The following is a 15,420-nucleotide window of genomic DNA, read 5'->3' as shown; positions in this document are numbered from 1 at the left end:
AAGTTTCTTTAGATTCCCCATTTTAGTAAAAGGCAGTTCAAGTGTCTGTGAAAATTGATCCATTATAGTAAATGCTATGAAATAAAACAAAACCAGTTTGCTGTTTCTAATCATTGATCTCGGGCCTCCAGGACTCTGTGTGTCGGCTCTGGCCTCTGGCTTCCTCTGCTGTCAGCTCTGGCCACTAGCTTCTCTCTGCTCAGCCTGAGCCATGTGTACTGCTGCCCTTCTCTCCAGCTCCTTAACGGTTCCCACTCAGCCAGCTCCTACCTCAAGGTTGGTGATATTTTCTGATTGGTTTCCTCTTTCTCCCTGACCTGTCAAGCATCAGTGAGAAAACCTCAAAAGTGCAGTCAGATTTTGGACATATATATTTTTGTGCTCCTGGGCTTTCCCCTGGGATATCAGGGCCTCCATCCAAGGTTCTGGTCCTTTCTCCTTATTGTACCAGCATGTTCTCCATTCTGTCTGAGTCATGTCTCCTCCTTGTCTCAAGTCACTTTTTTTTACTCTCAGGAAATCATATTTCATATTTTGCTTCAAAAGACTTAGGCATTTCAATGATTCTTTTATCCTTCCTTTTTTTCTCTACTTCCTCTTTTCTGCCAAGACTGGTCCTACCTGCTGGAATCCTGGCCCTCGACTCCTTCTCTAGTGTCCCTGTTGGGGTTCCCATTGCTGTGAAGAGACACAATGACCAAAGCAACTCTTACAAAGGCCTGCATTTAATTGAGGCTGGCTTACAGGTTCTGAGGTTCAGTCTATTACCATCATGGCAAGAAGTATGGCCGTGTCTAGGCAGGCATGACACTGGAGGAGATGAGAGTTCTACATATTTTTTTTTTACGAAGGCAAAAGGAGAAGACTGGATTCCAGGCAACTAGGAGGAGGATTTCAAAGTCTCACTTGAAGTGACACACCTTCTCCAACAAGGGCACACCTTCGTCTCTTGGGGGAGGCTTGGCATCCTAAAGGTTCAAGACCTTCCCAAACAGGACGAGCAGCTATGGACAAAGTGTTTAAAGTGTCTATGGAGAACACTTCACATTTAAATCACAACAAGTATCATAAACAGAAAAGTCACATAAGGGAGGTAAGAGGGACCCTTTGATGGAATAGGACTGTGGTGGTTTGAATATGCTTGGCCCAGGGAGTGGGGCACTATTAGGAGGTGTGGTCTTAGGGGTGTGGCCTTGCAGCTTAGTATCTTAGCACACTTTCTGTTCCTGCTGGCCTGCTTCCTCTGCCTGTAGTCATGTCTTCTCCGTGGTGGTGAACTGTATCCCTAGGGAACTGCAAACCAAAATAAGCCATTTTCCCCTAAGCCACATTTATCACAGCAGTGAGACCATACCTAAAAAATCTGCAATCTGATTCTTGCTCCACTTTCAGATTCCTTGATATAGATGTCCACATTTATCTCCATTGACTACTGCCCTAAGCATCCAATGGACCTATCTCTCCCAAGCACTTCCTTGGGAACTTCTGCTAGTTTTTATTCAGGACTTATTTTTCTTAACCCTTCTGGAAGGTTTCCTGTGGCCTACAATTCTCTTTCTTGACACTCAATTGTCCACTATCCTCTATTAGTGTTTTCTTTCTATTCTTTCTGTCTCTCCAAATCACTTGCCAGCCACACAATAATCCAGTTACTCTTCCCCTCAAGCCCCAGTTGTTCTTATGCTGTCTTGTCTGCCTAAACCTTACCTTGCTCATGATGCCACCCATCCTCCATGTTCTCTCTTGGCTGGCTAAGTCCTACTGGCTTTCCATAGTTAAGTTTAGCAATTGTTTCCTCCTGAAAATGTCATCTGATCTCCTGTGCTGGAGTTGAATGTCTCTGCCTCTGGTCTGTTTCTTCTGTCAAAGTTACTGCATCCTCTTCACATACAAACACACACACACACACACACACACACACACACACACAGAGAGAGAGAGAGAGAGAGAGAGAGAGAGAGAGAGAGAGAGAAAGAAAGAGAGAGACAGAGAGACAGAGAGAGACAGAGAGAAAAGCAGAGACACACGCTGAGACAAACACAGGCACATACAGAGAAACACATGCACAAACACACACACACACACATACACACACACACACAGAAGATATATATATACTTCCATGTCTGTGGGTTCCACATTCACAGATTTAATCAAGCATATTTAGAAAAGTATTTCTAGTGATGCATCATCTAGAGATCCTTTACAGTGTGTAGGAGGGTCACAACAATTATAAACAAACATGATACCACTTTGTTAATTGGAGAACCTGAGAAGTTGGATAGTCTCAGGGGTCCCAGCTATATTCCATAATACTCCTCTTGTCTTATCTCCGACCACTACAGTTCTGTGTGCTCCTGGCACAAAAAGGCCCCCGATGGATTATGTCACAAATAAAGTTCTAGAACCCAGTAATGGCACATAGCATAGCTTTCCTAAATGTTGTTGGAAAGAAAGATAAGTAATTGTGTTAAAGTAATCCAAATGTAGATATACTGAGCTTGGTATATCTAAAACACAGTTCTAAGAACTTGAAAAGCACACACTCTCATCTTAACAGAAAGGTTAGCTGATGGATGGTGGGAAATGCTCTCTACTAAAGAAAAACAAATAACTGTTTCTGGGCCAAACTAGCCAGCTGTCAGACTTCAACTTTGATCATCGTACAGTAGCCCTCACTAGTTCATCGCAACTTCCCCATTAGAACAGGAAATGCTCAGTGCTTATGACAGAAAATATATGAGCCACTAGAGCACTTTCACAAGTTCAGATTGACCATCATCCCAGAAAGTCTAGCCTAGTCTAAAACATGTTGTTGGAAGGGGTAACTCCACTACTCAAATCCATTTTCAATTTTACATTTTCATTTTTATTAATATTGTGCTTTTGTAGCATATTAAACACTGTATGATGTAAAATAATTTTCCTTAGTTGAAACTATTTTTATTGGAAATATATTCTGATTAGTTCCAATCCCCCACCTCCTCCCAAATCCTCTCTACCTCCCCTCCCACCCAAATCCAAACTTCTTCTTGTCTTCTCTCATTAGAGAACAGACAGGCATCTTTTTTAAAAAGAAAAGGAAAAAGAAAACTAATAATAAAATGAAAACAAATGAACAAAGGAAAAAAAGAAAAAGCACAAGAAACAGAGATATAAACACATTTCACAGACACACACACACACACACACACACACACACATAAAAACACAAAAACAGAAACCACTGTTTTCTCACTGTGTGAGAAACTGTGTCTCTGTGGGGGTGGACTTTGAAATCCTTCTCCTACTTGCCTGGAATCCAGTCTTCTCTAGTTTGTCTTCGTAGAAAAAGATGTAGAACTCTTATCTCTTCCACTGCCATGTCTGCCTAGACATGGCCATACTTCTTGCCACGATGAGAATGGACTGAACCTCAGAACCAGTAAGCCGGGCTCAGTTAAATGCAGGCCTTTGTAAGCATTGCTTTGCTTATGTCTCTTCTCAGTTGGAAGCCCCAACTAAGACAGGGACACGAGAAGGAGTCGAGGGCCGGGATTCCAACAGGTAGGACAAAAGACCTGTAAGGTAAAGAAGAAAAAGTCCAGGAGAAGCATTTTGTGGTAAAAACCCTCCAAAAATACCATTGAGTTTGTTTTGTGTTGGCTCTCTACTGTTGGGTATGGGCCTGCCCTTAACTTCAGTACTTACTACAGTACATCTACCCAGTGAAATTCTATTGGAGAAAACCAATTTTTCATTTGTGAACAGTTATCAATGGAAATAGTGTCTAGGTTAGGGATGGGGGCTTGTTCCGCTTCCTCTCTCATGGCTGAGATCCCATGTGGCTTAGACCTGTGCTTTCTGTTGCAGTCTGTGAGTTCCTAACTGCATCGGTCCTGCTGTGTTTAGAACACCTTGACTCCTTGGCATCCTGCATCCTCACCGGCTCTTACAACCTCTTTGCCTTCTTTGCTGTAGGGTTCCCTGAGCCCTGAGGGGAGGGGTTTGATGGAGACCTCCTGCTTTGGACTAAGTGTTCTAAGGTCTCTCATTCTCTGCACATTGTCCAGCTGTATCTCTCTGTATTTGTCCGTTTGAGATATTTTTAAAGTCATGACCTGGCTATTCCTACTTTGGAGGATTCAAATCCTGAAGATGCCTATGACTTTGACAGTTTTGATTTTTTAAATAGATTTAGCAAATGAGGTCTGAAGATCCTATTTGCTAGGTTGCATGAGCACTCACACGTATGTCTCGTTAAGAGTCCACCATCCTTGGCCTTCTGAGGAAAGTCCAGAGTTTTCTGACTCTTCATTCACAGTGGCTTTGTACACCTCCACCTGACGCTTCCTGTAAGGTAAGTGTTCTGTAGTCAGAGCTAGCAGAGCATATATAGTTTCTTTCCCGAATGCACAAAACCAATGCTAACATCCCCAACAGCAACGAGATCTAGAAAAATCCAGGTAAGCATTGCCATTGTCTTCTGGTTGGCCTGGTCTAGATTAGCTCCTTGGCTTCTTTGTCTCCATCACGAATGGGTTGTGTGGTGTGTGTGTGTGTGTGTGTGTGTGTGTGTGTGTGTGTGTGTTCATTCTCTCACTTGCTCGCTCGCTCTGTGTGTGTGCATGCGTGCTCCTGTCTCCTCCGTTTTCATAACCTAACCTCAAGGAAATGAAAAAAAAAAAATAAGCCTTAAGGTTTGAGCAGGATGACTGTTACTCAAATAAATATTGGTTTTGATATCATCCGAGCCCTGAGATACGGAATATGAGATTTCCAAATGGTTATTATTCAGATCAATCAGCACAGAATGTGTCAACGCCTCTGTGGAGCTGCACAGCTCAATTAGCACACGCAGTCTCTGCTCAGCGCTTCCCGGATGCAGCTCACATCAACCAGGGCCCCGCACAAGCAACTCTGTAGTTAAGGCTATGTCACAGCGAATCAACAAAATATGCAGTTTGATCAGCACATTCTGAGAGCAGATCATTAAAATATGCAACCAGATCCCCCAAGTGCATGAAAAATTAACTAACAAGTTTTGTATCTTGATCAGTTTAATGAGCGGGAAGTCGCTGAACAAGAGTGTCAAATTGTACAGTCTGGCAAAAGGGCAGACGAGTGTCTTAGAACAGGGGGTAGGGCCAGAGCTAGCATTTGTGGGTTTCAAAATAGCAATCCTAAAAATTCAATGTTGAATAAAGCTGATTAACATTAAGATGCCGTCCAGCCTGTGTATAGCAGGATGTGATGCTATGTGGAGCCTTCTGATGCAAATGAAACATTGATTCTCCCTTTCAGGCTTCGCTAGCTCTTAATAGACTCAGCCATGCAAGTGGAAGGCCCTGCCAGTGTCGTCATAGACACATGTGTCAGTTAAAAGGCAGTGGCAGCCTTCTGGAAATACCCAAACCATCTGAGCTTGAAAAGAATGAAGGGAAGAAAAGGATGAGGGAAGGAAAGAAAGGCATCTTTAATCAAACACGGTAAGAAATGCTCCATGCCATTGAGAAGGAATCAGGACTTAATAAACCAAGAATGCCCAAGCTAGAGAGTTGGCTAAAGAGTATAAATCAATTACGTCCAAGTGGCAGATGATCACAGAGGAGATGTGCAAATTGGATTGTCACAGAAGTCTGCTCTCCCTCCGTTATTGACAAGAGGTTGATACGGAGGCAGACAGCCTACTCTGAACACAGCCGCACATGCCCCAATGACTTGGCCCATATACAAACAGGGACTGACTACTAGTCGGGTAGGTCTGCTCAGCTGCTGTATCTGAGCTGCCTGGCTGGCACTGCAGCTGCAGGAATGCTGGGTTCCCAGGGCATAAATTTACCCACCTTTCAGAGGGAGCCCGGCAACAGAAAGATGGCAGTCCCAAACAAAGGGCAGTAAGCAAATCCAAAAGGGAACGATTTACAGACAAAAGGGGAGATTGGCAGGCGGGTGAGCGCAGAGGCTCGAGCTGGCTGCAGGCTGCCTTGCCATTCAGTGTGCCCTACTGGAGAGCACGGGAACAGAAATGGGTTTTTTGTTTTGTTTTGTTATTTATTTGGGGGAGGGGTGCCGCTCTAAATTTGATCAGACTTTTCTCAAGTGAAGTGAGAATGACTGTAGGTCAAATACAGTATTTGAAGAGGCTTGACTCTACAGATGTTCACAACACAATTCTGTTTTCAAGAGTATTTGACAAACCAGGAATAATGCATGGCACCCACAATTTCATGAGTATTTCTTTAAGGTTAAGATAATGAAAGTGAATCAAGGGAAAATTAAAGTAAAGGTGCTCTATATCTAGTAACACATATAGTGAATGCATCTGATGAAATTTATACAGGGGCTTTTAAATGATGGCAGTTAAACTGAATGAAAACTGGGACTAGAATATTTGGATCAGAAAAATCTCCTACGGTTAAGTCTATGTATGAATCAATCCCGTGTTTGTGGATATTGAGATAGAAATTTTGAAGTAGAAAATGAAGTAATAAAGAATATAGAGAAAATGGCCATAAAGGAAAGGCCTAAAACATGTCTTACATTTCATTATCATTTGTCCTGTAAGCCAGGAAAAGTTCACCAGCATAAGATCAGAAAGAGAAAACATCCAGGGCTCATAGATATTATTGTTTTTAAAGACTGACTTATTTATTTATTTACTTACTTACTTACTTATTTATTTATTCTATATGAATACAGTGTAGCTGTCTTCAGTCACACCAGAAGAAGGCATCGGATCCCATTACAGATGGTTGTGAGCCACCATTTGATTGCTAAGAATTGAACTCAGAACTACTGGAAGAGCAGTCAGTGCTCTTAACTTCTGAGCCATCTCTCCAGCCCCCATAGATATTATTTTCACACTGTTTTATTGACACTTCCTGTCACTCAATCCTGCCATCACTGCCAGGCATAGATTTCTGTGGCACCCTGCAAGGTGCCACAAATCTCCTACTAATATCAGCAAGAAAGTGTGGATTTTAAAGTCACATTATGCAAGCAAAGGAACTGTCACTGGGATTGTTACCTCAGCAAACACCAAGATACCAAACGAGAAACCTGTACTAGAAAATGCCCTGGAGGTACTAACACACCATCATGAAGCCTCAGGAGTGTTTTGGATCATCAAAGCTAGTATTCAATTAGGAAAAGTTTGATTATATTTGTAGTAATATTTCATTACAAAGGATATCCATCAAAAACATTCAACCACATATGTGTGTACAAACATCCCTCCAACTAACTAAAAAATTAAAAGTATCATGTTTTAGATACAATAGTAACAAAAGATTTCCTGTGATTTGATCTTTGGTTGGTTGGTTTGTTTGTTTGTTTGTTTGTTTGTTTGTTTGTTTGTTTGTGTATGTGTATACATACACATCTGTACAAAGGCAGGATGTCAACCTTCAGTGTTCTCACTCAAAAGTCATCTACTTTTGGTGGATTTTTTTTCATTTGGGAGGGGAGATTGGGTTGTTGTTGTTGTTGTTGTTGTTTTGTGTTTTGTGCTTTGTTTTGTTTTGAAACATGGACTCTCTGTACATCCCTGGTTATCCTGGAACTGGGATGTAGACCAGACTAGACTGAAGCCTGCTTCTGCTTCTGCCTCTGCCTCTGCCTCTGCCTCTGCCTCTGCCTCTGCCTCTGCCTCTGCCTCTGCCTCTGCCTCTGCCTCTGCCTCTGCCTCTGCCTCTGCCTCTGCCTCTGCCTCTGCCTCTGCCTCTGCCGCTGCCGCTGCCGCTGCCTCTGCCTCTGCCTCTGCCTCTGCCTCTGCCTCTGCCTCTGCCTCTGCCTCTGCCTCTGCCTCTGCCTCTGCTTCTGCCTCTGCCTCTGCCTCTGCCAGGATTAAAGGTAAGCACTATCATGCTGTGCTCTACCTTGTTTTGTGAGACCAAATCTTTCATCATCCTTGAGCTCACCTAGTAGGCTGGGTAGGCTAACCAGTGGACCACTGCCTCAGTATCCCCAGCCCTGGATTATAAGTATGTGCCACCATGCCCAGCATTGCTTCATGGACTTTGGATATTAAACTCAGTTCCTTACACTGGCTTGGAAAGCTCTGAGCTATCTCCCCAGTCCTCTCTATGATTTTTCTTTCATTTGACAGTATGATTTTAACATAAACACAAGTTAATTTGAATAAATTTGGTCATTTTACATATATTCATTATTACAGGGAATACACCATAGTCTGCCCACTACCTTGCCACTGGGCATTTAGTTTGTCCTGATGTTTAACGTTACAATCAATGCTTCTGTTGTGTTTCTTGGTGTCATGGCCAGCACTTCTCAGGAGCATAGGCCAGGAGCTGCTGTTATTATGTCCTAGGATGTCTTTCTACCTTCTTAGATGACAATGTTGCCTTCTTCAAAACACTCTGATCAATATATATTCTTGGTAGCAGCTAAAATGAAGTAGCTAGCAAAAGAAAATGCAAGCTATATATGAAAACATGGTGTATCAGAAAGCATGAGAGAAGACAGAAATAATTTGGAGATTAGGACATGATGAACGATAGACAATTTCAACAATGTAAGAATGCTGTTTCTTCCAAAATTATGGGTTAGTTTTATTCCAACCCAACACAAACCTCAGGTAAGAACCTTACTTCTGATTCTGAGGTTTAAAGAAAATAAACAGGGTGGAGAGTAATACAAAAATACTGGGAAAAAAGATCAACCAAGTTGGGCTATGGAAGATGTAAATACAATAATAGGACATGGGTGCAAGGGTGGATCCTCATCCAAAGGAACAGGGCAAGGAACCGGGATCAGACCACTTCAGGGAAGAAGCTGGCAGAGATGGAAATGACAACACAGGACACTGTGGAAGTGTTAAGCACCACACACAATTCCTTATAAATTCAAAACATAAATAGAAAATGCAAAGCTTTAACAAACTTTGAGTCAGCAAAAATAAAGCATTTCTGATTTCAGAGTAGAGATTTCTAAAGGAAGCAGAAACAATAAAGGAAAAGATCTAGAGTTTTGTTTACATTAAACCAATGCATCAAATGTATTTCAAAATATCTTTTAGATGTGTGATTCAAGGCACAATTTTGAGTCACATATTTGAATAGAACATACTTATGCTTGAATGTATTTCTTTGGGAAAGAATTTATTAAATTTTTGTATTTTTAAAAAACCCTCTTTTTGAGGGCTAGGGATATCTGTTAATTGGTGAAGTGTGCCAATGGAAAACACAGCTCTTAGTCAAAGAGGATTAGATCAAGATTATTGGGAAGTTAAGTATGAGTGACTGAAGTTGGGAAGAGATTTCAGTTAATCTAGTTTCTTAGTTTCTTTTCCGGTTGTACAAAATGCTCCAAACAAAGCAGCTTAAGAGAGAGTAGGTTGATTTTGGCCCACAGTTCAAAGGCAGCCTATCACAGCAAGTAAGTCCCAGCAGCAAGCACTTGGAGAACTGGTCTCCTTGTGTGCAGTCAAGATACAAAGAGACACTCGAGAGCTCTTCTCACTTTCTCCATTTTATACAGTCCCAGATCTCCACTGAGGGAGGAAGATCTCCCCACTTCAACAATGCAATCAGGCATTCAAGAGGCCCATCTCCCAAGTGACCATCACACCAAAGGTCACTGTTCCAATGTGACAGTCATTTCATGTAGTGTTTTATAGTAATGGGACAAAGTCACAAATCAAGATACTTTTCCGGTCAGCTTCCAGCCTCAGGCACTAGCTTACAACATTCTTAACATTGGGGTTAGTGGAGACTTGTTCATAGATTCCAAAGGATCTACTTAACAGTCACAGGATGTTAGGTCAGATGCTAAGTGAACAGTTGGAGGCCATTTAAGGAAACTAGGCTATCAACCTGCAACTCTCTAGTCTCCAAAAACATTGCAGTTGTAATCAGGTGACTGATCCACCTTTGTAAATGCAGCTTCTTCCTGGGAACTTTGGTGTGGGGCACTTACCTAGCATGCTGAAAGCCTTGTACCATGTAACCAGAAATCTCACCACTCAGCATCGGAAGTCCTTGGGTACATATCGAGGCCAGCCTGGGCTACAAGAGGCCTTGGTTTGTTATTAAGACGTTCTTTTGATTCAACAAGAAAAAGTTAAACAAGTATAAAATAAGTATAAAAGCCAAGTATAAAAATAAGAAAAACACTGAATTTTTATTTTGCAGAACAAACTTTAAGGGACAAATAAATATTTAAAGATGTTTATATGTCCTGCTTTTGCCACTGTTATGAAAACATACTAACAAAAACAGCATAAGCTTTTGTTTTGTCTCACACTTTGATGGGACAGTCCATCATGTCAAGGAAGTTCACTGGTATACAGAGCAGACGGTGAGATTTTGCTGAGTCAGAGAGAGATGGATGCTGCCGCTTTCTCCTTTATATTCAGGCCAGACTCTTAGCCCATAGGTGGGGCTGCCCAGGATCAGTATGGGTCTTTCTTGCTTGGTTAAGCCTTTCTGAATTTTCTCATGGATACAGACAAATTTGTGTTTCTGTGCAGGTCCTAAATTCACTTGAATTCACCATAAAGATTAACTATTACAATGTTCGCTTTCTATGCACTGAATTAACATTTCCAAATAGGTCAGGACCTAGAGAGAAGGTCCAGAGGGAAAATTCTCTACCATGCAAGCATGAGGCACCTGAGTTTGATCTTCAGCACCTACAGTAAAAAGCCAGGCTCGATAAACCAGTCTGTAAACCCAAGAGTGAGAAGACAAAAACAGGGGGATACAGGGAGCTTCACTGGCTGGCCAACCTAGCTGAAATAGTGAGCTCTAAGTTCATTCAAAGACCCTGTCTCAGAAAACAAGATGGAGGCTGGAGAGATAGCTCAACAGTTAAGAGCACGGGCTGCTCTTCCAAGGCTCCTGAGTTCAATTCCTAGCAATCACACGGTGGATCACAACTGACTGTAATGGGATCTGATGCCTTCTTCTGTCCTGTAGGCAAACATGCAAATAGAGTACCCATATAAATGGATAGGTAGGTAGATAGGTAGAGGTAAGTAGATAGATAGATAGATAGATAGATAGATAGATAGATACATACATAGATACATAGATAGATACATAGATACATAGATACATAGATACATAGATACATAGATACATAGATACATAGATGATATTTAAAAACAACAAGAAGATGAAAAACAATAAAGACCTCTACCTTTCTCACCTGCACACACACACACACACACACACACACACACACACACTCAGAGAGAGGGGGGGAGTGGAGGTGGGGAGAAGGAAATGGAAAGAGAGATCGGAGGAGAGAGAACCTCACATTCAGTAGACTGGCAAAAACCAAAAAGTCAAATAACATTAATTGTTATTGATGAAGTCAGGAAATGAATTGCTACCCATTAAAAATGAAAATATAAACCAGGCCAATTTCGTTTGAAGATAAATACCTTTTACTAAAGTGTGGTACCCACATATCTTATGACCTTAATAATCCCAATGTCAAGCCCAGACCCACATCAAACATTTGCACATCCGGCCCAGGAGGCAGAGCATAAGGATGCCCAATGCAGTGTCTCTGTAACAGGAAAAATGGCAACAAGTCAGACTGCTGTTGACAAAACACAAGTAAGAAAAGCAGAATGGATAGAACATGCAGGGAACATTGCACAACTATGGCATGAAAGTCAGCCAACCGTCCTTGAATGAACTACAAAAGTAAAGTGCTGAGCACAAGTCAAGGAGTTTCAGAATCTGCTATCTTGTCGAATTAACATTTGAAAGCACATGAACTAATCAGATGAGTGAAGGCATAGATTATAAAACCATAAAGCAAATAAAGGGAATAAATACATGTAATTCAAATAGTGCACTATTCTTACACTGGGAGACCCAGGAGAGGCACACATCCCAATGGTGGCTAATTTCGGATTCCTGAGCTGAGTGCTAACTATATGAATATTTTTATCATTGCATTAAACATATAGACTTATATACATAGATAACATGAACTCACATATGTACGTAATATAGGACTCACAACAAAAAATATTTCTATAAAAAAATGGCAAATATTTTTAAAGGGTCATTTGACCGACTAAACTAGGGTCATTGTGTACCGGAACAGAAAAGAAGCTTCAAGTGGAGAGTGCATAGTGCCAAAAGTCCTATCCATTGTTTGGGGACACCAGCACATATGTGAACAATTGGCATCTGGAACATAATACTTACTTAATAAACCTGGTGAAACAGTCTGAAAAGGGGCTGCTAGAGTTGCGCCGCGTTTGTGAATAATTGATTCTACACAATAAACAGATTCCTTGTCCTTTGGAAGGAGTTCGTGGTCGCCTTGAATGAAGGAGAGTGCTATTCTCCTGTAGAACGTAGCCCATTGCCTTCACATTACTAACGGCCACACTGACAGCTAGAGCACACTGCTGAGACCGACTTGTCAAACATCAACTACTAAGTTGTGTTGTTACAGATTTTTTTTTCTGATAGGGCAATCACTGCTGCTTATGTGGAATGACAGAAGCTGTCTGATAGTTCTTAACCTAATCCAAAATTATAAAAACCATCCCAGCTCTATGAGACGTAGAGAGATCCCAAAGGGCTTTTCCCCTAATGTCAGGATAGAAGGAAGGCTCTAAGCATAGGACTGAGCTCTGATGGATGGCCTGGTAGCTTTGTATTGGAATTGATATTGTAGGTAAATAATCCAATACTTTGATTGCATGCCTCAGCCTGCATTTTTTATTAATTTTAAGTTGAATAAATACTAAATTATACTTACAGCATATTTCATTTTTATGACTTCTATTTATTTTTTGAGGTTATGATATAATTACATCATCTTCCTCTTCTTTTCCTCCATTCAAACACTCCCACAAACACCTCTTTGCTCTCTTTCAAATTTATGATTTGATGATGATGATGACTGTTTTCATTATTTGTTACCTGCATATTAAAGTGCAAAAATGATGCTTTTAAAACCCTATTACATATCACACAGCCTTAAAAAAACAAAAGTTTAATGCAATCTTCGAAGATCCTTCTGAAAATTACCTTTCACTGTGGGTGTGCACGTGACTCTGTGCATGTGTGTGTGTGTGTGTGTGTTCACGTGAGTATGAGCGTGTGTGTGTGTGTGTGTGTGTGTGTGTGTGTGTTCACGTGAGTATGAGTGCATGTGTATGCATGTACATGTAGGGACCAGAAGACAACCTTGGGTTGAAAAAGAGCACTGTCTCTTTTTCAAACAAGGTTTCACTCGACTGGAATTCACTCAGTTGCCAGGCCTGGCATGGGGAGCTGGCTTTACCTCTGTCTTCACCTCTCCAGCATTAAGATTAAAAGTCGTGTGCCACCATGCCTAGCAATTTTTCTCCTCCAGTATGAGTTCTGAGGATTGACCTCACTGCTTGCGAGTGCTCACAGGGCAAGTACTTTACGGACTGAATTCTGTCCCCCAGTCCACAGCTTTACTTTCTCTCATCTGGGAGAAGTAATTTGATCTATTTTATCCCTTTGCTTTTGTTTATTTGTATATATCTTAAACAGTAAAAAACGTTTTACATATCAGTAAGTTCATGTAAACACAGCTGAGCCGCCTCAGGGAGCTGTTGCTTGGTTTTCTTTTTAGTCAGCTGACTTTTGAGATAGAACCACATTGTGGATAAAGTGACTTCATTCATTTGTCTTCCTGGACTATTCATACAAATCTAATCTATGAATACACTCATCCACAATTACCTGTGGACCTTCCTTACCAATGGGTACTTAGGTTCTTTCTAGATGGCTTTTATTACAGCACTGAATTTTGGTGTGTGTGTGTGTGTGTGTGTGTGTGTGTGTGTGTGTGTGTGTGTGTGTGTGTGTTCCTTTCCATGTACAACTTTCTCCAGAGCTTTAACCAGGCATGGAGATGTTGATTTACATGACAGCTGCAACTTCATTGGCCATTCTGAATAATTTGCTGAATTGTTCCGTGTATTTCCACTCGCACCGGCATTGACTGAAAGCCCCCTTGACTCCATACCTTCACCCTTCTTTTACCCCACTTATGAGTTAGCAGGCATCACTTTCTTTGATGTGTCTGACGTAAATCATACTTTCAAGTAACCAGAACTACAATGCCGCCCTTCTATAACCAATATACTTAGAACTAACTACACCCACAGTCAGGGGTTAGTGGCCATGTTGAGTTGGGACATGGTCTTACTTATCACAGAACAGGGCTTACAAAGGCAGATAAACTGTTCCCCAATAAGCTGGTGATGGATAACTATGAGAAGAAAATCATGATGTTTGTAGTAGATGTGAAATATTACATTTGGCACCATTGGGAAATCACCCAAGGTTTGTGGGTTTCTGACTTTATAACTACAAGAAATTTGGATAAAAGCACACTTACTTAAGGTGACATATGAATTCACAATCCAGGAGGAAAGCATCATAAAAGTAGCATAACATTAAATTCATCTTACAAGAGGAGCATTTAACTTGGCAAGATTAACAAAATAAAACACATGGGTTACATTTTCTCAAAATACACAGTGGAATAAAATGTGCTCAGCAAAATATTATTCAGCTTTTGCCAAACTAGAAACATCTGAAAATAACCTAAGAGCTTTCCTTAAACCACAGCCTGTTTCTGGCTCTGTCAGCCACTTAATTAGTGTTGTTTTGATAATGAAGTGCACCAGGGATGGAGGCTGCATCTAGCCCACAAATGATTCATTTTGGGGAAGTTAAGACAAAGACAATAGTATTGACATGAAACAATTATGGATTTCATGGTCTTCCCTTCTTAGTGTCCATTTCATATCAACTGTGGTGGTTTGAATAAGAATGATTCCCGCAGGCTCATATATTTGAATGCTTGGTCATTAGGGAGTAGCACTATCAAGAGAGATTAGGAGGTGTGGCCTTGTTGGAGGAAATGTGTCACTGGGGGTGGGCGTTGGGGTTTCAAAAGCTCAAGCCAGGTCCAGTGTCTCACTTCCTGCTGCCTTGAAGATCCAGGTGTAGAATTCCCAACTTCTCCAGGACCATGAAGTCTGTTTGTGTGCAGCTGTGCTCCTCACCATAACAATGGACTAAACCTGTGAACCTGTAAGCAAGCCCCGATTAAATATTTTCCTTTATTTAAAAAAAAAAATGTCATAGTTATGGTATCTCTTCACAGCAACAGAACACTGACTTAGACACTGTTTTCTGAAATCTCACCTTGGTTAAGAAGACTTATTCATTCTTTTCACCCGAAAATTGATGTGGGAATCTTTTATGGTGGCTCAGAGTTAAAACAATTAGGTCTAAGGTTTCCCTGGCAACTATGCCATCCCCCGCTCTGAAAAAATAGAAAAGAATGTACACACATATAGATGCAGGGACACCCGGTTGGAGAACAAAGGACAACTTCCAGGAATTGGCTCTCCTATTCTTCTGTGGGTTCCAGGAATAAAGTCAGATCACCGATTGG

Source organism: Rattus norvegicus, chromosome 2 (assembly GCF_021556685.1).
Source record: "Rattus norvegicus strain SHRSP/BbbUtx chromosome 2, alternate assembly SHRSP_T2T, whole genome shotgun sequence".
Classification (NCBI taxonomy): Eukaryota; Metazoa; Chordata; class Mammalia; order Rodentia; family Muridae; genus Rattus; species Rattus norvegicus.
Note: the sequence above shows the minus strand (reverse complement) of the source record.